Source organism: Bos taurus, chromosome 6 (assembly GCF_002263795.3).
Source record: "Bos taurus isolate L1 Dominette 01449 registration number 42190680 breed Hereford chromosome 6, ARS-UCD2.0, whole genome shotgun sequence".
NCBI lineage: Eukaryota > Metazoa > Chordata > Mammalia > Artiodactyla > Bovidae > Bos > Bos taurus.
This window is the reverse complement of record NC_037333.1, coordinates 21068584-21092349: the sequence shown is the minus strand read 5'-3', so window position 1 is coordinate 21092349 and position 23766 is coordinate 21068584.

Here is a 23766-nt window from a genome sequence, read left to right as displayed (position 1 = left end):
ATTTCTCATATTTTCCTGCTTCTTTGTATGCTTGGTAATCTTTGACTACATACCAGACATTGGAGGTTTTACCTTGTAGTATTCTGGATATGTTTTAATAAATATTTTTGACATTTACTCGGGGATGTAGTCAAATTAATTAGAAGTGGCTTGATCCTCTTTTGGGTCTTGCCTTTAACATTTGTTAGGTGAGAGTGGAGGAGGGCTCAGACTAGGCCAAATTATCCCCCATTTCTGAGGCAAGACCCTCTCTGCACTTTATACTCTGCTCCAGTCTTGAGATTTTTCCAGTCTGGCTTATGGCAACAGGCAGTGTCCTCCCTGGGCTTCCCTGGTGGCTCAGCTGGGAGAGAATCCACCTGCAATGAGGGAGACCTGGGTCTGATCCTCTGCAGTGATTCCCTGGCCTCAAGCAGTTTCCTGAAATGTCTGTTCTGATCAGTGCACTGCTGACTGCTCAAGGGTACCATCTGCAAAGCTGGATACCATCTGCAAAGTGGATTTCTCTGTGTGTGTAGATCTCTCCTCCTCAGCATCCATCCTGAAAACTCTAGACACTTTGATCTACGCTTTAACACTTTGATCCATCTCTTCACCTTGGGGTATGCAAAAGGCTTAGCACAGACTCCTTCCTGCATCATGGCCTGGGAACATTCCAAGACACTGAGCTGCACCACCTGAAGATCTCACTGCATTTGTCTCTGAGTTCTCAGGAATCATCATCCTTCATTTTCTGGTGCCCTGTGTCTGCAAACTGCTCCTTAAATGTTTTGTATGGATTTTGTCTGTTTCAGAATGAAGAGTAAACTTGACTGCTTTCACATGATCTCGATCAGAAGTGGACATCAACCTAGGTGTTTTAATGTTAAAATTCAGGATATAAGGTAGAAGAGTAAAGTGGGCAGCGGAGTCCTAAAATTAAAACAAGTAAGGCAGATCACCAAGAGGTACATGGATCAGTGTACAAAGGGTGGAGCAAGTAAGGGAGACAAGCATCCATGGTCTCTTTTTCCAGAGAGAACAGGTGGGAAAGGTGGTCGCTTCGTAAGGCTGAACCATGAGACTTCTAGGACCCTAGGATTCCCATTCTGATCTAAAACTAGGGCTTCAAGGAGGAACCCTTCTTTCTGTCCTTTCCTCTTCCTTTTCGTTCCTATTGGTGCACAGGTTGATCAAGTAGCTGTTTCATCCTCATCTTTCTTTCCCTTGTCATGAAAACACCACTCTAAATGGGTAGGGCATCTGATGTTATTTTAGTTGCCATTTAATGATAATTTCATATTATCATCTTCCTGTTGCTAATGTGCTGAAATGAATTTCAGTATCCCTTCTATATCTGCTAGAAGTCCACTTGTGAATATGATACTAATTAAGAGTGACATTGTAGTCTCAGTCCTCAAGAATGATATGTAAATAATTTTTAAAAATTAAATTATATTTAAAATATATTAGGGGATCTTGGTTTTTAAAATATAATTTAAAATTTTGATTTTTTTAAAGAGTGATTTTATCTGAATTATCACTTTGAGGAAATACAGTGTCTTCTCAATATCAGTTGGGATTGGTTCCAGAATCCCTGTGGAATACCAAAATGCCCAGATGCTCAATTCTCTTATATGAATTGGCATAGTATTTGCAAATAATCTGCACACACCTTCCCATATAATTTAAATCATCTCTAGATTACTTATAATACCTAATATCTAGGTTACTCTAATTACTTATAATACCTAATACAATTGCCATTGCCTTCTCCAATACTTACAATACCTAATACCTATACAATGTAAGCTCCATGTAAATAGTTGTAAATACAGTGTAAATGTTATGTGAGTAATTGCTAGCCTGGGGAAAATTCAAATTTTGCCTTTTGAAATTTTCTGGAAATTTTTCTTGGAATATTTTCAACTTGTTGTTGGTTGAGTCTGTGGATGCAGAGTTCACAGGTACAGAGGATTAACTGTGTAGCATTTTGTATTCTATTATTTCTAGGCTCATATAGACCTGCCCTTATTTAGTATGTCTACTATATTTCTTATGAGTAATTTTTATGATAAAGGTTAGATGTATCTACATATACTGTATTTGTTGTTATTATTTAATTGTTAAGTCATGTCTAACTCTTTGCAACCTGTGGACTATAGCCTACCAGGCTCCTCTGTCCATGGGATTCTCCAGGCAAGAATACTGGAGTGGGTTGCCATATACACCTACCTCATTATTTGATATAATCTAGAAATCTTCTAATGGGAGGGATTTCTTAAATTATGATTAAATTTGGAAATTGGACCTTATTTTGTTTTTCATTTAAATGAAGTTATATTGAATGAAGACTATATGTTGCTCAATCACATAACTGTAATTTCTGACACTTTACTGGTGAATCATGTAAATGCAGAGAGGTGTCAATTTGGTAGGTCAAACATCTGAAATCTGGGAAAACACTTTTTGTTATTTTAAGGGGTTTTTCGTTTTCCCACTCATGAAACACTAAAGGCAGGATTAATTGAATTCCTATATAGTTAATACTATACAATTGATGGGGCTTTCCCTGGTGGCTCAGAGGTTAAAGCATCTGCTTCCAATGCAGGAGACCTGGGTTTGATACCTGGGTCGGGAAGATCCCCTGGAGAAGGAAATGGCACCCCACTCCAGTATTCTTGCCTGGAGAATCCCATGGATGGAGGAGCCTGGTAGGCTACAGTCCACGGGGTTGCAGAGAGTCGGACATGACTGAGCAACTTCACTTTCACTTTCATACAATTGATAGATATTGATAAAATAATATATTTGATATTTACTTAATATAATTAATATTTATTATATTAATAGAAAGGATAGTTTTGATATATATATATGTATATATATCAATGTTTGAATGATTAATACAAACATTCTTTGACTTTACACACTTGGCATTAGAATACTTCAACTTTCCCATTAATTTTCTTGTGTTCTACTCAATTAAGAGACTATAATGGAAGTCTTTGGGGTACTTTAAAAAAGATCACATTCTTATAAAATGTCATGAAAAGTTTTGATACTTTAATGTATAAATAACACATGAAATTATACAACACAAGTCTTACACAAATAATACCAAAAGCTAACAGGTGATGTTTTTCCTGTTATCTTATATATGCTTATATTTTTGGAGGTTAGGTAATTGTGATATATTAACAAAATTAAAGTTTCACTATTTTTTAAATTCTTTATTTTCAAGAATTTAAATGTTATGTCATAGATAAGGGGATGCTGTAAGAAAATCATCCCCTATACACATTCCCAAGCAGAAAATAAAGCAAAGGTGGTTTGCTTGCTTATGTTTTTATTCCTCCTCTGCCTATATTCTCTGTCCTGCTTGACAATGAATGATTGAATAGAATGGCCTAGAAGTGGGTCCATTTCCTTTGTGCCTTGTTCGATGTGAAGATCTTACAGCCTGAAGCAGTATCTCCTTTAGAAAACAGGTAATTATTTAGAGAGTGCATCCATCCTGTGATTGCAAGGGAGAATTCCAGGGTTTTGTAAAGGCAAAAATAATATTTTCAAATCCACGTTGAGGTCATTCAAAGCTCAATGCTAAGCAGAATAAAAATTAAGCAGCCATAACTTTTAGATCCTAGACTGAAAGATGCTATGTAAGCTGAAATTTGAATTTTTCATTATCTAGTTAATAGTGACAGACTAATAAAATATGCTGCTTAAAGAATAAAAAAGATAAATATGATTTTTATACTTACTAAATAAACAATAGCTAAGACCAAAGGAGACTGTTACAATGTTTATATTTTATAAAGTTACAATGTAATTAATTCATATCAATTTAGTGAATTAAAATTTTGCTTTTTCCATCCGCAAACTTTCTTTCCTTCAGTCCACACTTGCATTTCATTTAGTCAGATTTTTTAAAAAATCTCTATCCAACTTGAAAATTTTGATGTGACTTTGGTGGTATACATTATTTCTTCAAGTTAATTGCAAGGTTTCCCAGGACCTATATGTATAAAAATATGACAACTGCAAAACTAATTTGGCAGATTTGTTTTAAGTGGTGTATGTACTATGGGGTTTGAGAATCAGGTATGGGGTGTGAATGCTGTAACATTCAGTCACAGGCTTGATATAGCAGGTCTATTCACGTTCATGGTCATGCAGAAAACCAGACTGGGTCAGGCAAGAGCAAGGAGCTTTAGCACAGAATTAGAGAGCAATCTGGCTAGCTCTCTAAGGTGAAAAAAAAAAAAAATTGAAGTGAAAAAAGAGGAGTGTTGGGGGATGGGTAGAAGAGATAACACCACAGATGAAGGAGAAAATAGTTCTTTTCAAAGATATCATCCCGGAGATGACTAATTTCTCTAAATATTGATGCTTGTGAAAATGAAAGTGCATAATAAATGATTCAAAGGACACTGGAAACTCTCAGGCACACATTTTTAATATAAGGTGGGGGAAAAAAAGGTAGAATCTTGAGCGTGAAAAATATTTCATTACAAAAATATGATTTGTCCACGAGGCAGGTTTCTTTAAGCTCTCAGAGTTCACTGCACATCCTCAGCAATTTAGTGGGCTCTGCCGCAGAATCATCATAAATCAATGAGAGACTGTCTTGAGCCGTGGGGAATTAGCGGGCTTGCTTATGTATGAGGAGACTCATAGCACTTCCACTCGGAAACCTTTATGAGACCACATGCTTACTTGTCTGAGACACATCTATGTCTAGGCAGTGGTAGCTCTGGCTAGATCATGTTGGTTTTCTCTGTATTTTCTCTGACTGAAGGAAAATTTTTCTTTAGCCAAATCCTCTCTCCTATTTGGACAGGGACCTCTTAAATTAATTTCTAGTTGTATGGACCAGACCCAATGCTGTAGATTACAATTATCAGTGCCAGAACACATGAGAATTCAAATTTGTTTAAGAGAAGGGAGTGGAGGAGGTCTATTTTTGAAATAATAGATATAATCAGAAACTCTCCAATGGACTCCACCAGGGGGCAGCTCCTTTGTGATATGCTCACAGTATTTACCTCAGAGCCACACACAGCTTGTCAGAAGTGTTCCCAGAGGCTACCCCTGTCCCTGTCACACTTCAATCTAACCCATCAGAAATCCTGCCTCAAATTCTTGTATTATGCAGCATCACATATACCAGTAGAGGCACTAAAAGGAAAGCTAAATGTGGATCCTAGAGGAATTTTAGTATCACGAAACTGGAAGACTGTTCTTAAAAGCCACCAAAATGCTAGGCTATTACATAAAAGCATAGAACCTCTTTTACTAGATAGTGTTTATTATTATTATTTCCTGAAAGGAGCTGAAATGATTCTGCAAGTGAAAATCTTCAAAGGAAAGAAAGTTACAATCCAAATAAACAAAACTCGGAAAAGGAGACTTTTAACATGAAGATTATTGAAAAGAGAGCAATGACTGTTTTGATGGCACTAATCTCATTCAACAGTGGCTAACATTTAACAAAATTTACTGGGATAATCCATTGAATGTGAAGTAGAATAGTGAAAAAAATTGTAAAACCACGCCATTATAAGAAACCAGGAAGTCAAAGAAGAAGCAAAGGGAAGTGCATTAACAATACCTCATACTTATACTGTGGTTTACTTTATAGTAATAAACCACTTTGCAAAGTACCATCCCTATGATGTATCCACATCTGATACAGAATGACAATGGATAAACTTGCTTTTCCATTAAGAAGCTTGTGCATCCTGAGAAGGGCTTTACAATACATTAGTCAAGACTACAACACCTGTGCTGTCAAAAGGCTTTTCTTTTCTAAATGTATAGATGCATGGTTAAAAAAAAAAAAAAAACTATCAACAAGCTGTTGAGAGAGATCTAGAAAGGTGTGGGGTGAAAAAATGCCTGTGATTTTCTTCAAACTAACAAAAATTTAAATAACAGTGTCTAATGTAATCAACAGATGGCAAAACATGTCTGGACAAGCATAAAAAAGTTATTGTCACCATGTAATTTATACTCTATTGTACTAAATAATAATTGCAGTTAGCATATATCTGGGCTTCCCTGGTAGCTCAACTGGTAAAGAATCCACCTGCAATGCAGGAGAGTCCAGTTTGATTCCTGGGTTGGGAAGATCCCCTGGAGAAGGGATATGACTGAGAAACTAAAACACAAACACAAGGGTTATAAACTGGACATTGTGACTGATTTCAACCAAGGTGATGAGGTAATAGCCTAGGGATGTCAAAGCCAAAGAAATGGAAAAGTTTTGTGCCCCTGACACCTCTGCTTTGTTGACTATGCCAAAGCCTTTGACTGTGTGGATCACAATAAACTGTGGAAAATTCTGAAAGAGATGGGAATATCAGACCACCTGATCTGCCTCTTGAGAAATCTGTATGCAGGTCAGGAAGCAACAGTTAGAACTGGACATGGAACAACAGACCGGCTCCAAACAGGAAAAGGAGTATGTCAAGGCTGTATATTGTCACCCTGCTTATTTAACTTCTATGCAGAGTACATCATGAGAAATACTGGACTGGAAGAAACACAAGCTGGAATCAAGATTGCCAGGAGAAATATCAATAACCTCAGATATGCAGATGACACCACCCTTATGGCAGAAAGTGAAGAGGAATTCAAAAGCCTCTTGATGAAAGTGAAAGTGGAGAGTGAAAAAGTTGGCTTAAAGCTCAACATTCGGAAAACGAAGATCATGGCATCCGGTCCCATCACTTCATGGGAAATAGATGGGGAAACAGTGGAAACAGTGTCAGACTTTATTTTTCTGGGCTCCAAAATCACTGCAGATGGTGACTGCAGCCATGAAATTAAAAGATGCTTACTCCTTGGAAGGAAAGTTATGACCAACCTAGATAGCATATTCAAAAGCAGAGACATTACTTTGCCAACAAAGGTCTGTCTAGTCAAGGCTATGGTTTTTCCTGTGGTCGTGTATGGATGTGAGAGTTGGACTGTGAAGAAGGCTGAGTGCCGAAGAATTGATGCTTTTGAACTGCGGTGTTGGAGAAGACTCTTGAGAGTCCCTTGGACTGCAAGGAGATCCAACCAGTCCATTCTGAAGGAGATCAGTCCTGGGATTTCTTTGGAAGGAATGATGCTAAAGCTGAAACTCCAGTCCTTTGGCCACCTCACGCGAAGAGTTGACTCATTGGAAAAGACTCTGATGCTGGGAGGGATTGAGGGCAGGAGGAGAAGGGGACGACAGAGGATGAGATGGCTGGATGGCATCACTGACTCGATGGACGTGAGTCTGGGTGAACTCCGGGAGTTGGTGATGGACAGGGAGGCCTGGCGTGCTGCGATTCATGGGGTCGCAAAGAGTCGGACACGACTGAGCGACTGAACTGACACCTCTGAGTATCATGACAACTCTAAATTCCCCACCTGGAGTGTTTCATCACAGATTTTTTTTTATCTTGTTGAAGCTACTGTACTTTAAGGTATCTTATCACCATGGCATAGCCTGTATCCTAATATAACTGGACAAGCATAAAAAAAGTTATTGTGGCCATTCAAGTTATACTCTATTGTACTAAATAATAATTGCAGTTAGCATATATCTGGAGAAGGCAATGGCACCCCACTCCAGTACTTTTGCCTAGAAAATCCTATGGATGGAGGGGCCTGGTAGGCTGCAGTCCATGGGGTCGCTAGAGTCAGACACGACTGAGCGACTTCACTTTCACTTTTCACTTTCATGCATTGGAGAAGGAAATGGCACTCCAGTGTTTTTGCCTGGAGAATCCCAGGGACGGGAAGCCTAGTGGGCTGCCATCTATGGGGTCACACAGAGTTGGACACGACTGAAGGGACTTAGCAGCAGCAGCAGCAGCAGCAGCATATATCTGGGTTTCCCTGGTAGCTCAACTGGTAAAGAATCCGCCTGCAATGCAGGAGAGTCCAGTTTGATTCCTGGGTTGGGAAGATCCCCTGGAGAAGCGTTGGCTACCCACTCCAGTATCCTTGGGCTTCGCAGGTGGCTCAGCTGGTAAAGAATCCACCTGCAGTGCAGGAGACTCCAGTTCGATCCCTGGGTTGGGAAGATCCCCAGGAGGAGGGCATGGCAACTGACTCCAGGATTCTTGCCTGGATAGAGGAACCTGGTAGGCTAGAGTCCATGGGGCTTCAAAGAGTTGGACATGACTGAGCAACTAAGCACAGCACAGCATATATCTAAGTTAACAGAAATATTGCCTGGATCCAACTATTGGTATCCTTAATTCTGAACTGCTATTGACCCTTAACTGGTTGCTATGGAAAAACATGCTCAAATGTCTTAGTGACATGAGAGATATTGATCTGCAATTCCTTTTCTCCTTCCAGTTTTATTGTGAAATAGTTAACATAAAGCACTGTATAAGTTTAAGATGTAAAGCATAAGGATTTGACTTGCATAAACCATGAAATGATTACCACAATAAGTTTAGTGAATCATCTTATATAGTGTCTGTGCTTAGTCGTGTCTAACTCTTTGCGACTCCATGGACTGTAGCCCACCAGGCTTCTCTGTCCATTGGATTCTCCAGGCAAGAATACTGGAGTGGGTAGCCATTTCCCTCTCCAAGGGATCTTCCTGACCCAGGGATGGAGCCTGGGTCTCCCGCATTGCAGCCAGATTCTTTACCGTGTGAGCCACCAGGAAATCCTGTCCTTGTAACCCACAAGAGTGGTGAAAGAAGCCCTATTTTTAAGGATGAAATTCAGAGGTTGCACACTTCAATTCTTATGTATCATTGGTCAGAATTGGTCATGTGACCCTGGCTGTCAAGAAAGAAGACTGAAAGTGTCATAGATGGGTGACCCACATACTTGATCACAATGCCCATTTATAAAGCTGAAAAGACAACGAATATTGGTGGAGACAACTGGCAATCTCTGAAACAATAGTGTTTACATTTTGAAGGTACAGAAGGATGAATCAGATAGACATACGTGTCTTATTTTAAAAATTCAAAATCATTCATAAGATTTTATATCAATTCAAGTTTTATGTAACTAAAAGCTTCTTTTGATTGATAGTTTCTGGATTTCAGACCCAAGTGACGCATGGTCACTGGGGAGTTTGCAGCGACCCTACATGCATCTATAAAGATTTCTTTTTATATCTTTGAATCTTTCTAACTTCATTTTGTGAATTTATGTCATTTTTTCTAATTTTATTTTCAATTAATGGTAGGAACTCCACTTTTTGTTTATAATATTGAAAGTGTGAAATCACTTTAATGACCAAATAGTGAATAATTCATCATTACCAACTGTATGCCCAATGATAATAATAGAGGAACAGATATACATTATCAAACATATTTCCAAGATCAGAGTTTTTTGAGTTCTTTAAGATTTTTAAGGTAAATAATACTGGTGTTATATAAACAATTACAAAGCAGAGAGAAAGGTGGAAAATTCCAAATGATGCTAGGTTCATTTTAGAAGATCCTCATACAAGTCCTGTTTCTTTCTGTACATGATGGACACTCAATAAAACTTCAGTGATGTGAAAGTCATTAACTATGCAAATAATTTTTCATAATTTTTAAATTAGCTTCAAAATCCAAAGGGATATGGCTTCTATATATTAAGGATTATGATAACCAAACATTTTCATTGTCAATGGTGGGGACACATTCTATCATGACTTTTTAGTTGCTTTGATTAAGTTATGAGCTATATTTGTGGTTTTTGTTCAGTCACTACATTGTGTCCAACTCTTTGCAACCCTGTAGACTATAGCAGGCCAGGCTTCCCCATCCTTCACTGTCTCCCAGAGTTTGCTAAAATTCATGTCCACAGAGTCAGTGATGCTATCTATGAGTTACATTATGACTCCCCTAACCACTAAGAAACCACTCCAACTTAATGAATTAGAATTAGACAACTTCTTACCGTCCAAAAATTACCATGCAATTGTTAAACAATCAAAATTTTACTTCCAAGAGTGTAAAGATGTTTATCATTTTATCAATCACAAACTTATGGTTAATTAACTTATTTTAAACCAAAGCACAAAAGAAAACATAAAGTAGACATGAATTTTTTTTCCTTTTTTGTAAAATTTGTGTTAAGTTTATTTTCTTACACATTCAGAATTCTGCTTAGATATCCATGTTCAAACCTCATTCCTATCACTACTCTGTTAAAAAGCCGTGAGGTGCTGAAAGGCCTGGTTTATCTTGTCCTGATTACTAGAATGCTCTTTCACTTCATCAGAAATCATGAGAACAGACCATTATGAAATGAAAACTTCTTTTCATTATTTTCTTTGTTAATCTGCCTTCTTTGAGCTTCGTTTTGGGACTGGATTCTTCTGTCTGGTACCGTTGAGTAACTAAACTTTGCTTTTACATTAGAACAAATCTCCCATTTGCTTACTTTGGCTTTTCAGGACCCTCTTATAGCTAGAGTCATGTGTTAGTATAACTCAGCTAATGTTATAGCTTTTATAGTTGATTGAAAAATTTATAATTTTTTAAAATAAAGAAAATGAATAAATAATTAACTCACATATAAACTAACAAAACATTATTTTTCAAGTAAAAAATCCATTCAAAATTAATGCATATGTATTTTATATTTTTTATAACTTTTAAAAACACTTTTCATGATTTATATCATTATTCTCACAACAATAGCAACATAAGAAAGCATGACAAGAAGATATTTATTATCCCTGCTTTGGAGATAAAGCATTTGGGGCACAAAAAATTCAATAATGGGACCAAGATTACTGAATAAATCAAGCCCATGATGGTATTAGGACTTAGGTCTTCTAATTATGACCTCATAGATCTTTCCACTAGATTGATAATCTCCAATTTTTTATGCCTTTATAAGTAAAATTCTAATTCAGTATTACCCCCAATATATGTGTACTGATTTATTTATAAGTTACATGCAGGTGCTATTACATTAATTCAGTATGTATACTTTATTTAAAAAATAAAAGAAATGCAAAATATATATATATGGAAGAAAATAAAACTTTAACTTTTTTTTTTAACATAGCCTACTGAATCATAAACTTTTCCCTCTAGGTAAACTCTACCTACCTCATTTGGAGTCCTATCCACGACCTCTTGCTGAGTTAAGACATTTGAAGTCTAAATTACACATGCAATATACTGATACCTGAAAGTACTAGATAAGAAAATGAGTACCCATTATTATGAAAATATGTTCTCGCCTTTGTGTGCTTCTCTCGTTTGCATCTCTTCATTTATGCCTTCACTTTTTGTTATTATAAAACAGAGTTATATTTTCCCCTAGATACTGAGCACAACAGATATTAAAGTAGCAGCTTGAAAAAGTGTCCCCATGGCCCATTTACTAATGCCTTCTCCAAATCATCTTGCTCTGAAAGATCTTATGGGTCTGTCCGAAATCAAAAAAGGCAGTACTTGTCTTTAACCAGATGTGACAGAGGGGGAAGTTCAACTAATGGTAAGTGAACACCCTCCATGCAGTAGAAGGGCAACTGCGTGTTAGGCAGCTGCTATGGCCCTTTACAGCCGCCTCACTTTCAAGCAAAAAGTGTTTCCATGAACAGCTGTCCAAAGTGCTGGATGAGCCATTAGCGGCAAGCTTGTATAGTGCAAAATGAATGTGTTTCACTCCATTTGAGCTAAGAAAGGTTTGGAGCTTTGGTGACGCAAATTGGGTTCCATTATCACTTAGCAGCTCTTCTGGAATCCCATATTCAGTGAATAGTCTTTTAGTCTGGACTGGAGAGAGAACATTTCATAATAGCCTGTGCCATTTCAGGAGATAATAAGTGTACTAATGACTATGTGCGTGGTTTAGGAAAGCCCGCTTTCCACATTTGCTATTTGTTTAGCTAATACAAGAGTTTTAAAGATATTTATGTAATATCCGTATTACATTAGAAAACTATTCTTTAGCTGATATTACAAATCAGTCTTGATGTAATTACAGGCCAAGCATTTTTTTTTTCAGATTTCACCATAATCCTTTGTAAAACTGTCGATCCCTTGTATCCACTGTCTTCAGTGAATAGTTAGCCTGTTTAAAAAAGTATAGAATATACTTTACAAATATTTATTACATTAATTAAATGGTCATATAGCACTTCAGTTTTCTAATCATCTCTCTATATATTACAGAACAATAATAGTCGAAAAAAACCCTAAAGGCATACTGTTTAATTTCCCTGTATGCATATTCAAATAATTAAACATGAAGTTTCTTTCACTTTTGCATGTGTCATTTCCAAGATCTCTAGGTACAATTTCAAATATTTTATTACAACATTTCTGTAATATTTATACATATTTACATTTATTCTTGATGAGAAACCTCAAAAGCTATACATTAGTTTATCTCAATCATTTCCTTAAAAATACAGAAAATGCAAATCTCTCCCTTCTTCTCCCATTAATTCAAGTCTTCTCCCAAATGCTTTACGTATTTATTTGTTTCAACACTGCTGCTATCTTAGAGTCTTTGGGGTCAATGACATTTATTTTTCTTGGATAGCATGAGATTTAACATTGTTTCCTAAATCCTTACTTTTTGTCCTTTTCCAGTAATTGTCAACTCTCTCTGAAAGTCTTTCATTATGGCACAGATTCAAATTTAACAATATTTTTAGAAAGATGTTGCTTTTCAAAACATGTATACTCACCATTACTTAGTTTACTGAGTATAATTTCCACATTTCCTCTTTCCTTGTCCTATGGTTTCCATTTCCTGTAATGTCTCAGTGATCTGTATAACATTTTTGTGTCCTAATGCATAAAGTTCTATTTTTATGAGTATAGACAATCTTTAACATTTTTCTTGCACATAAGTTAGCTAGGGACTTCCCTGGTGGCTCAGTGATAAAGAACCTGCCTACCAATGTAGGAAACATGGGTTTGATTTTTAGGTCTTGAAAATTCCCTGGAGAAAGAAATGGCAACCTATTCTGGTATTCTTGTCTGGGAAATCCCATGGACAGAGGAGCCTGGGGTCCTCTATGGGGTCACAGACAGTCGGACATGACTGAGCAACTAACTTTCACTTTCTGCATATTTAAGGATGTTGTGTTGGTTTCAGGTGTGCAGCAAAATGAACCATTTATATGCAACCATTTATATGTGTACACATGTCTATTCTTTCTCAAAAAATTTTCCCATTTAGATTGTCACATACTATTGAATATAGTTCCCTGTACTATATAGTAGATCCTTGTTAGTTATCCACTTTAAATATAGCAATGTGTACATGTCCAAGGACTTGTAAAATGCATTTCTTTACTAGTATTCTCAGCTTGTGTTAAGTCTATTAGGTAAACTTTAATAATGTATAGTAAATAATTCCCAAGAAGATATAGCTTAACTTCTCCACAAAAATCATTTCTGAAATGAATGTTTTAAGATTTCCCCGCAAGTACATCCCAGTTCCTTGGAAATTTACTAATTCAAGATGCCATGAAGAGTGAAAGTGAAGTTGCTCAGTCATGTCTGACTCTTTGTGACCACATGGACTGTAGCCTACCAGGCTTCTCCATCCATGGGATTTTCCAGGCAAGAGTACCGGAGTGGGGTGCCATTGCCTTCTCCAGGGGATCTTCCTGACCCAGGGATCAAACCTGGGTCTCCCGCACTGCAGGCAGATGCTTTACCCTCTGAGCCACCAGGGAAGCCCTCAAGATGCCATAGTGTATATTATAGTCATTCTACCCCAACATCTCAAGATTTGCACACAATAGATACTCAATATATATTTTTCAAATAAAGATGGATCCAGCAAAAAAATAAAAAATTAAAAAGATGCATTGATTTGCATATAGCCAAATATACATATTTACTAGCTAGACTAAAACTGCCACTGATGCCTCAAACTTCCTATTTTAGCAGTCATTCTGGCACAGCATCTAACTTAAAATTTCAACTAGAAACACTGCCTTGATTCCAACAAGAAAAGTGACCACCCTTGTCCTCTGATGGGCACAGAAGAAAGTTCTGTGAGTCTCCATAAACTTCAGGATCCGTGAGAGTTATTAGCATAGCGTTGTGCTCTGAGGCAAAGAAAACTGTTCGTTCAGCAGGTTCGGACAGAGGCAAGGGACTGTGTAAAGAGTAAGCCCAGAGCACAAGCCAATGTCACAGGCTTAGCTAACTTAAAAGGAGGCCTGGAGTGTTATCTACAAAATGGACAGAAATTAAAAGAAGACAATCCAAGGAAGAGGTTGGTATGTTCAGAGTTTTGCCTATAGACAGGTTTAGATGGATTAGAGAGAGAAATATCATTTTCATGTTAAAAAAATAAATACTGTGAGAAAACCTAGAAGACAAGAGGTGATTTCTATTCTAAGTAAGAAGTTGTCTAAAACTATATCTTCCAAAATATCTTCCTGTGAAGATTAGCATAAATAAAATTTCCATTAAATTTAAGAGGATGATACTGTGATTTTATTTGGGAATACATTCTTATATCATAAACCCCTTAAGATTATCAGATTGAATTTTAGCACTTTTAAGACTTTGAGACACTGGTTTTGCATCGTGTTTCTCAGCCTTCTTGACCCACTAAATGTTTCTGCTGCCCTCTCCCCCCATTTCATCCCTGCAAGTAACTTATCCAAGATGAGGAGCACACTTTGGGTAATTCCACTCCAAGAGTATGAACAGTTTTACTATCAGAGCTCTTTCATAATCTATTCACTATATATGCAAAAAATATTTAACAATGCAAGCCCTGTGGTTTAATTACTTAGCTATAGTACCTAGGTAGCAAGCCTGAACATAGCTGTCAGATACGACGTGATCAAGATCAATGAGCTAATTTGGAATTTATAAGTTGCTTTGGATATAAAAATTTTCCAAATGCTATCAGGTGAAAATTATCTTGAAAATATTCATCTTAAAATTTCTGAAAATACTTCTAAACACCCTGACAATGAAGTATATGCTTAAAGGGGATACTTTTTTCTCAAGAATGACCAAAAAGTTATTAAAATGAAAGATAAACATAAATAAAATTGCTGGTAATTCTACTACCCACAGTAAAGGGCATTCTTTTTTTAAAATATGTAGCTAGAATCATAAAGCTCTACAAAATTACACAGCAGTTCTGCCATCATATTGATTAAAAGAGGGGAGAAAGAAAACCAATTGTGGTGCATAGCAATGATAAGAAGATGGAAAAAATCTAACATAATTGCAAAAATATATCTAGCTCATGATTGCGAAGTTTCTGTTGGAAAGTACTTCAATTCATAATACCTACAAAATCCAGAATAATCTTAATTAAACTAGAAAAAAATTACATGTGGACAGAATTTGGAAGAGCCATTTCCAATGAAATAGATTCTATAACTTATTCTGTTAATGTTACAAGTACCACCCTGTCTTGCTTTATAAATATCACAGGCTTCATTCTCTCCTAATGGCTTAAATCCTTGTGGTTTCTCTATATCTCAAATGTGACAGTAAGAATTTCAGCAAGCATTCTGGTCATATTGCAAAACTGTTACACATTTGGGGAAAGGTGAACTTAATCTCAGAATCATGTGATTTCAGAGTTTGAGAGACTTGAGGATCCACCTAATTAATTTCTTGAGAAATACTGGTAGAACAAAAAAGTGCAAATCACGTCATCAAAGGACTGGGGACAGGGCTGGAGATGTGAAGATTTACCAGTACACAAACATCTGGGTGAAAACATACAAATTACAGTTTCTTGTAAAGAAATGACTATATGTCTTAGATAGTGTCCTTCATCTAAAGGTCATGGACTGATAGTGTTCAGTTGGTATAATCTTTAGGGTCTGTGAGGTCTGTTTTAAGATGTAAAAGCAACAGCGATATATAAAAAATATTGAAGAGAAGGTTGCCTCTTGGAATCTCTAAATAGCACATGCCTTTCATAACTATTTCTATTGATTTAAATTCAACTTTAAAATACAAAAATAAATCTGTCTTAGAGACTAAGTCTGAAGAGGATTGAAGAGGAAAACAAAGTTCTCGTTGGCAACTCTAATAGTACTTGCTGAAATCTACTTTTAATACTTCTTAATATGAAATCATTTTTTATATTTCATGAAGTTCATGAAACAAGCCAAAGTTAACATTTGTGAAAAAGGTGAATTTCCCAGAAGCTCATTACCACTTTTGTTCTATTAATTCGGTTGCATATGTGAAGATGTACATCAGGAAAATCCACTAATTTACCTCTTAGAAAAATATTAACCCCCAAATATTTTATTCTTTGGGGAAAACCACCCTCTGTGACAAGATGCATGTGTATTTATTGAAGCTACCAGAACCTTCATTTCTCTGTGACATCATTATATAGGAAGGTAATCTGGTAGGTCTCTTAAAGAAGTGAAATGAAGAAGTGTTAGTCGTTCAGTTGTGTCTCGACTCTTTGCGACACCATGGCCTGTAGCCCACCAGGCTCCTCTGTCCACAGAGTTCTCCAGGCAAGAATACTGAAGTGAGTTGCCATGCTCTTCTCCAGGGGATCTTCCTCACCCAGAGATTGAACCTGGGTCTCTGATATTGCAGGCAGTTTCTTTACCATCTGCCACTAGGGAACCCCAGGTAGATCCCTTAAGGTTTTATTCAATCTAAACTAAGGGTTTCATTCTTACTAAATCGTACATTCAATGAACTTTAAACAATTTAAATATATTTTGGAAATCATTTCTCAGTTTCATGCCATCTGTTGCGTTTCAAATCCCCATCATCATGTGTCCACACATAGATAATAAAATAGTTTTAAGTAATAATGTTCCATCTTTTCTGAGTCTATCTTTTCTTCACTTAGGGGCTTTAAATTGGATGGCTTCAGCTAAACTTATTTCTCACTGTCACTTCTGCACAGTACATATGTCCAGTTTTCCAAATTTCAGGATTTTCTCTTCCTTCCTTTGAAAAATTCTATTTTAGCTCACTGTTTTTTTGTTCCTTCTTGAGAAACCTGTATGTAGGTCAGGAAGCAACATTTAGAACTGGACATGGAACAACAGACTGGTTCCAAATAGGAAAAGGAGTACATCAAGGCTGTATATTGTCACCCTGCTTATTTAACTTATATGCAGAGTACATCATGAGAAACACTGGGCTGGAAGAAGCACAAGCTGGAATCAAGATTGCCGGGAGAAATACCAATAACCTCAGATATGCAGATGACACCACCCTTATGGCAGAAAGTGAAGAAGAACTAAAGAGCCTCTTGATGAAAGTGAAAGAGAAGAGTGAAAAAGTTGGCTTAAAGCTCAACATTCAGAAAACTAAGATCATGGCATACTGGTCCCATCACTTCATGGCGAATAGATGGAAAAACAGTGGAAACAGTGGCTGACTTTATTTTTCTGGGCTCCAAAATCACTGCAGATGGTGATTGCAGCCATGAAATTAAAAGACGCTTACTCCTTGGAAGGAAAGTTATGACCAACCTAGATGGCATATTGAAAAGCAGAGACATTACTTTGCCAACAAAGGTCTGTCTAGTCAAGGTTATGGTTTTTCCAGTGGTCATGTATGGATGTGAGAGTTGGACTGTAAAGAAAGCTGAGCACTGAATAATTGATGCTTTTGAATTGTAGTGTTGGAGAAGACTTATGAGAGTCCCTTGGACTGCAAGGAGATCCAACCAGTCCATCCTTAAGGAGATCGGTCCTGGGTGTTCATTGGAAGGACTGATGTTGAAGCTGAAACTCCAATACTTTGGCCACCTAATGCGAAGAGTTGACTCATTTGAAAAGACCCTGATTCTGGGAAAGATTGAGGGCAGGAGGAGAAGGGGACGACAGAGGATGAGATGGTTGGATGGCATACCCGACTCGATGAATGTGGGTTTGGGTGGGCTCTGGGAGTTGGTGATGGACAGGGAGGCCCGGCATGCTGCGATTCATGGGGTCGCAAAGAGTCAGACACGACTGAGCGACTGAACTGAACTGAACTGAGAGTTGCACCCCTGGACTACTGCTTACCTTCAATTGTTCTCTTTCCAAACTAAATGTAAACATTGTTCCTGGATTTGCAATGATCTGTTTTCACTTTTTTTTTTTTGTTGTTTAATAAAAATCAATTTTAGACAAGTTATCTTGCCCAGTAAAAATCATGCTTATGATGGTTGAGTAAAATATTTGGTTACAAAGCCAGCTTCTCACAGTCATGGCATAAACCCAGACATCCTAAACACGCACTTCTTTAAAAAATCAAATTTTTTATAATAGCAATGAACTAGAAGATGTTTGTGTGTCCATAGAGCCCACAGCTGCTGCAGAGAACTATCACACTTTCTTTGCTATTTCTCTCTTCAAACTGTCAAACACACAATAGAAAAGTGTGTTGCCCTCATTTCTTTAGACCATATGTCCTAGCATCAGGCCTATTGTTTATACACCTTCACTTATTGCAGCTTTTTGTTGTATTCCCTCTTGGGCACCTTCAGTGGGGACAATTCTAGGACAACAAGAAAATGATATTCTAATTTTCCATCTGCAAAAATCAGTTTTCCCAGACTTCATCTTTTTCTATGAAGAGAAATAGCACTTTTTTTCTCCTGTACTTTCAGTGAATCAGAAGCAGTTTTGCCTTGATAACTTTATGTCTCTGTTGCATAATATAAGAATACTGGATTGGAGATCTTGGAACATATATTCCAACCTTGATTATCACAAACTAACTTTAGAAATTGTCTTTAAAAAGTCCTTTTCTCATATTTCAAAAAAATCGAAAGGAGAAATTGGACTATGCATCTTTCTTGTCTATGAATCTATTCTTCGTTTTCTCTCTCACAAAGGTATGATTCTGAATATCTTATATTTAATCCATATGGTCATAACTTGAAAATATCTCCTCATATGTCTTAATTTATGAATTCAGATTGTCTAAGGTCTGTTAACAAATTATCTTATTCCATTTTGATCTTCTATCTGAGTTAATTAGAGTCATCTCCAAAAAAATTTTAGGATAAATCAGGATACCAATTGGCAAATAAGGAAAACAATAAGTTAATTAGCAGGGATGTGAACTATATATTCACAAATGATAACTTGGAACATTTATATGCCTGTTTCAAAAAACAGAGCATTGGAAATATTTGGAGAGATCTGAGAACATCCTATACATTTGGTTATATATCTCAAATACCCTTAATATCCTCTGTCAGATATTTGTTTCCTAATTGTATAGATAATTCCTCAAAATCTATAAATTTGAAATGATCATCTCATAACAAATTTAAGGTTTTTTTTTTTTTCTAGTTCTTAGCATAAGAGTTGCCTCTATAATGACTTGTATTATCTCTTTGTGGAAGCAGACAGAAAAGCCATGGTTATGATGAGAAGTTTTAGATTAATGCATCCAAAATTCTAAGAGACACTATATATGAAAGAAAAGATTCCAAAGCCTTTTTCAAAATGAAAGCAAAGTTTCACTTTAATACGCAGCAAGACTTCACCAGCTGGCTGCATTGCATGTACTTGGCATTCTGGTTGCTAAGTTTATTAGGTATTTTATAGTCCTGGAAACTAAAGATAATGGAACTTGTTCCCACACACTTCATCAACAAAAATTGGGAGTCAGTCAAGCTACAGATATATGATGAAGGAGTGAGTGAGCCAGGAAACTCAGGCAAAAATGAATCAATCTGATGCTGTTAAAGAGATATTGTCAAGTATCTGTAATTTTTAGATTTTAATTTTTGTTTATTCTCCATTGGTTGCAATGCCTTTTTGAAACTGTACAAAAAGAGGTGTTTCCTTTTGTGTTATTTTCCTCTTCCACTAGGTTAAAATTTATACTTTCCTCTATCTACTCCTACCCACTTCCACTTTAACACTTAGGAAATGGTACAGATTTTGGAATTCTTTTTTTTCCCAAAGGCTGTTTATTATGTCATCAAACTTTTAGAATAAATAATATTAAATTATAATTTTTTGGTTAAAACATAGTCCAGTGGTTTCATAAGGTTCATCTATTAGGACACCCCAAGAAGCTGTGTGTACCTAAGGACTGACTACAATATGTCTAACTTTCTACAATGAAGAGCAGTCAAAGAGATTTTGCAGTATCGCAGTCAAAGAGATTTTGCAGTATCAAGAACATGTATTTATAAAAGAGATGCTTTCTTTTTGAGCTGATATGTAATCTGTAAGGGGCTTCCCTGGCGGCACAGTGGTAAAGAATCTACTTGCCAAAGCAGTGGATGCAAGAGACAGGTTCAATCCCTGAGTCGGGAAGATCCCTTGGAGTAGGAAATGGCAATCCACTCCAGTATTCTTGCCTGGAGAATCCCATGGACAGCGGAGCCTAGCAGGCTTTAGTTTATGGGATTGCAAAGAGTTGGACACGACTGAGCATGCACACACTTAATCTACAAGCCTGAATACCATCCAGCAGATGGTCAATATCCCCACCCCAAAACACTTAGAACATCTGGGCTGCCCTCAAATGTATACTAATGCTGGTTGATAGAGTCTGGAACCTATCTATGCCTACAGCCCGTTTGGCTACTCTCTCGAAATATAATTTGGGGCAAATCATTTCTCTCCTCTACATCACACTTCTTCATCTGTAAGACTGGAGGACAATTAGACATATGAGTCCTAACATAAAAAAAAAAAATCTTTGAAAGTATAACCAGTATTCAAATTTAGTAAAATATTACCTTGAATATTTGAGTATGCAGAGTTACAAGAGTAATGGAAAGAAAGGTGGAAGCATTAAATCGTTTTCAGATTGGATACTTTGGGGCCTGTTTGTACCACTAAGCAAGAAAAGATGCCTTAGTTTGGCATGTGGGGTGAGGGGAAAAAGCATCCAAGAAATGAAATTGGATAAATTTAGATGTTTTGTGATTGTAGCTACTGAACATGTTTTATACTGGCAGAATATGCTCTCTGATATTGGAATACCGTCAAAATCCATTTAAATCATGCCAGAGAAATGTTAAGTGGTGATGAGAGGGCTGGAGTTTAAGCTGATAACAGTAGTAAAGACCTACTCGCACTGACAAATTTGATGAGGGAATCTGACCTAGCAGATCATTCAAGGAATGAAAGAGCCTTCACATGACAGCTTCATCCCAGAATTCACAAGAGGGTGATACTTTGGCAAGAAGCTATTCCCACCCCAACCCCAGCCCCTGCTGGAACATTTGAGGTTTTACAGTCAAATCACATCCAAGGAAAGAACCAATCTAATTTATAATCTGTGAGAAACATGAAGATAATAGTATAAATTTCTATGACTACTAACTGAAATGTTAACATGTATATGTGATGAATATTTTTTCTTTAAAGTGGTATTAGAAATTAACTTGCCAGAAGTAAATTGTACCCCCCTCCCCACCTTTTTTCTTTTTTTGAACTTAATGAAGAGAAATGGAAAGAGGCTATGTAGGAAATAATGAAGAAAGAAAAAAGAAGATGGGAAAAGAGAAGAAAGTCATAAAATCAGAGATGATACAAATGGAGGAGGGCCAGTAAGGGCAGAAAGAAGAAAAGAAAGAAGGAATCTCCTCTTCCTAGGAAATGAAAAGGAAAGATAAAAGAAAAGAAGTAGGCAATGAAGGTGAAAGACAAACAGGCAAGGTAGCCAAGTGGGTGAGTTTTGTCCCATCAGTGGAAGGGCTGAGTAGAACAAAAGGCTGACCTCCCTCAGGCAAGAAAGAATTCTCCTCCTTGACAGCCTTGAATAGGCACATGAGGTCTACCAGGTTCTATAACAGCCTGCCAGTATTCAGATTTAAACTTGATATCCATCCTACAAATTTGGACTTGCCAGCCTCATAAATATGTGATCCAATTCCTTCTTATAAAAATTTTCCATGTTTTTCTCTTACTGGTTTATTTCTAGGGAGAACTTGGACTAATACAGGATACTTAACTCTTTCAATAGATTTAAAACTAAGCCTAACATAGTAAGTTGATTTCTTTCTTCAATGGTTGCCATCAAGAGTTGTCCTGATTGCAAAACATGAGTTGTAGTACATGGAATGTGTAAAAAAGGAGTTAGTATTTGTGTATACACGGTTTACAAAAGATTTGGAACCCAAGAGCTTTCTGTTAAATATTCTTCATGGTGTCAAATGAAACAAATGAAACCCTGCTATTTATCCTGTGGTCACGAGGGAGGGACTCGAGACCACAGGGAAGAAGCATTGTGCTATGGTGTTCACAGTAGAGGTTGTAACTATACCTACTGCTGAGTACTGTTAATGAAGTCTTGCATATCAGTTATAATTAAGGAAAGATTTCCCATTTCATGAGCTACTCCTTCAAAGATTTTGAATGAAGGCATGTGAGGAGAATCTACACTTTTAATGATACCTTCAAGGTGATTTTGATACACACTCCTGTTTAAGAACAATTGACCCAAGGCGGGGGAGCTAAAACTTCACATAAAAGAACTGATCCTAAAGACAAACAATTGTGGAGGAAGGGAAGAAAGATAAGTAAATAGCCCAGAGTGTTATAACCAAGGGTAGGTCAGTGTTTTTGTGCTACTGTGAGCATATAACAGCTGGTGTAGGTATTAACCATTAACTCAAAGCAGGTTAAAATAAGGTAAAAGCTTAGAGGAGGAAACTCAGCATGAACTGACAGGAAAAATAATGCCATATTTTAAAACATTCTTCTGGAGTTAAAAATGTGGACCATAAGTGCTAGAACCACTCATAGGAAAGGTCATATAAAGAAAACTGATAACAGATACAGACAAGATTAATTAATTGCTAACTTGCTTCCTTTCTTTCACAAAGGAAAAAAAAAAATCAGCATACTGAAAATGATCCCCAAAAAAGTGTCATCATGGAAACGAAGCCCCAGAAAGGACAAACGTTTATTATAGTTCATGTCCTCAAGATCACTGAAGTGCTTCACTGTTACCCCACACACAAACACCTGTGCTGACAGTAGTATGTACTTACTGCAAGTTGTAAAATCTGTGATGTGCCCTCACACTTACATAATTATGTGACCAGGTAGAAAGCCAAGGCCATCTTCCTACCAAGAGCAAGGGCTTTCATATTGCTAAACATGTTTGTTTGTTTGTTTGTTGATTAATTTTTATTAGAGTATAGTTGCTTTAACTCCACCATAGGTTGGTCTCGGGTCAAACAGGGAGGGAACACAGTCCTGCCCATCAACAGAAAATTGGGTTAAAGATTTATTGAGAATGGCCTCGCCCATCAGAACAAGACCCAGTTTTACCCACAGTCAGTCTCTCCAATCAGGAAGCTTCCATAAGCCTCTTATCTTTATCTGTCAGAGGGCAGACGGAATTAAGACCACAATCACAGAAAACTAATCAAACTGATCACATCAACCACAGCCTTATCTAACTCAATGAAACTATGAGCCATGTGATGTAGGGCCACCCAAGACAGACAGGTCATGGTGGAGAGTTCTGACAATACCGGGTCCACTGGAGAAGGGAATGGCAAAACATTTCAGTACTCTTGCCTTGAGAACCCTAAGAACAGTATGAAAAGGCAAAAAGATATGACACTGAAAAATGAACTCCCCAGGTTGGTTGTTGCCCAATATGCTACTGGAGAAGAGTGGAGAAATAACTCCAGAAAGAATGAAGAGATGAAGCCAAAGCAAAAACAACACCCAGTTGTGGATGTGACTGGTGATGGAAGTAAAGTTTGATGCTGTAAAGAACAATATTGCATATGAACCTGAAATGTTAGGTCTGTGAATCAAGGTAAATTGGAAGTGGTCAAATAGAGATGGCAAGAGTGAACATTGACATTTTAGGAATCAGAGAACTAAAGTGGACCAGAATGGGTGAATTTAACTCAGAT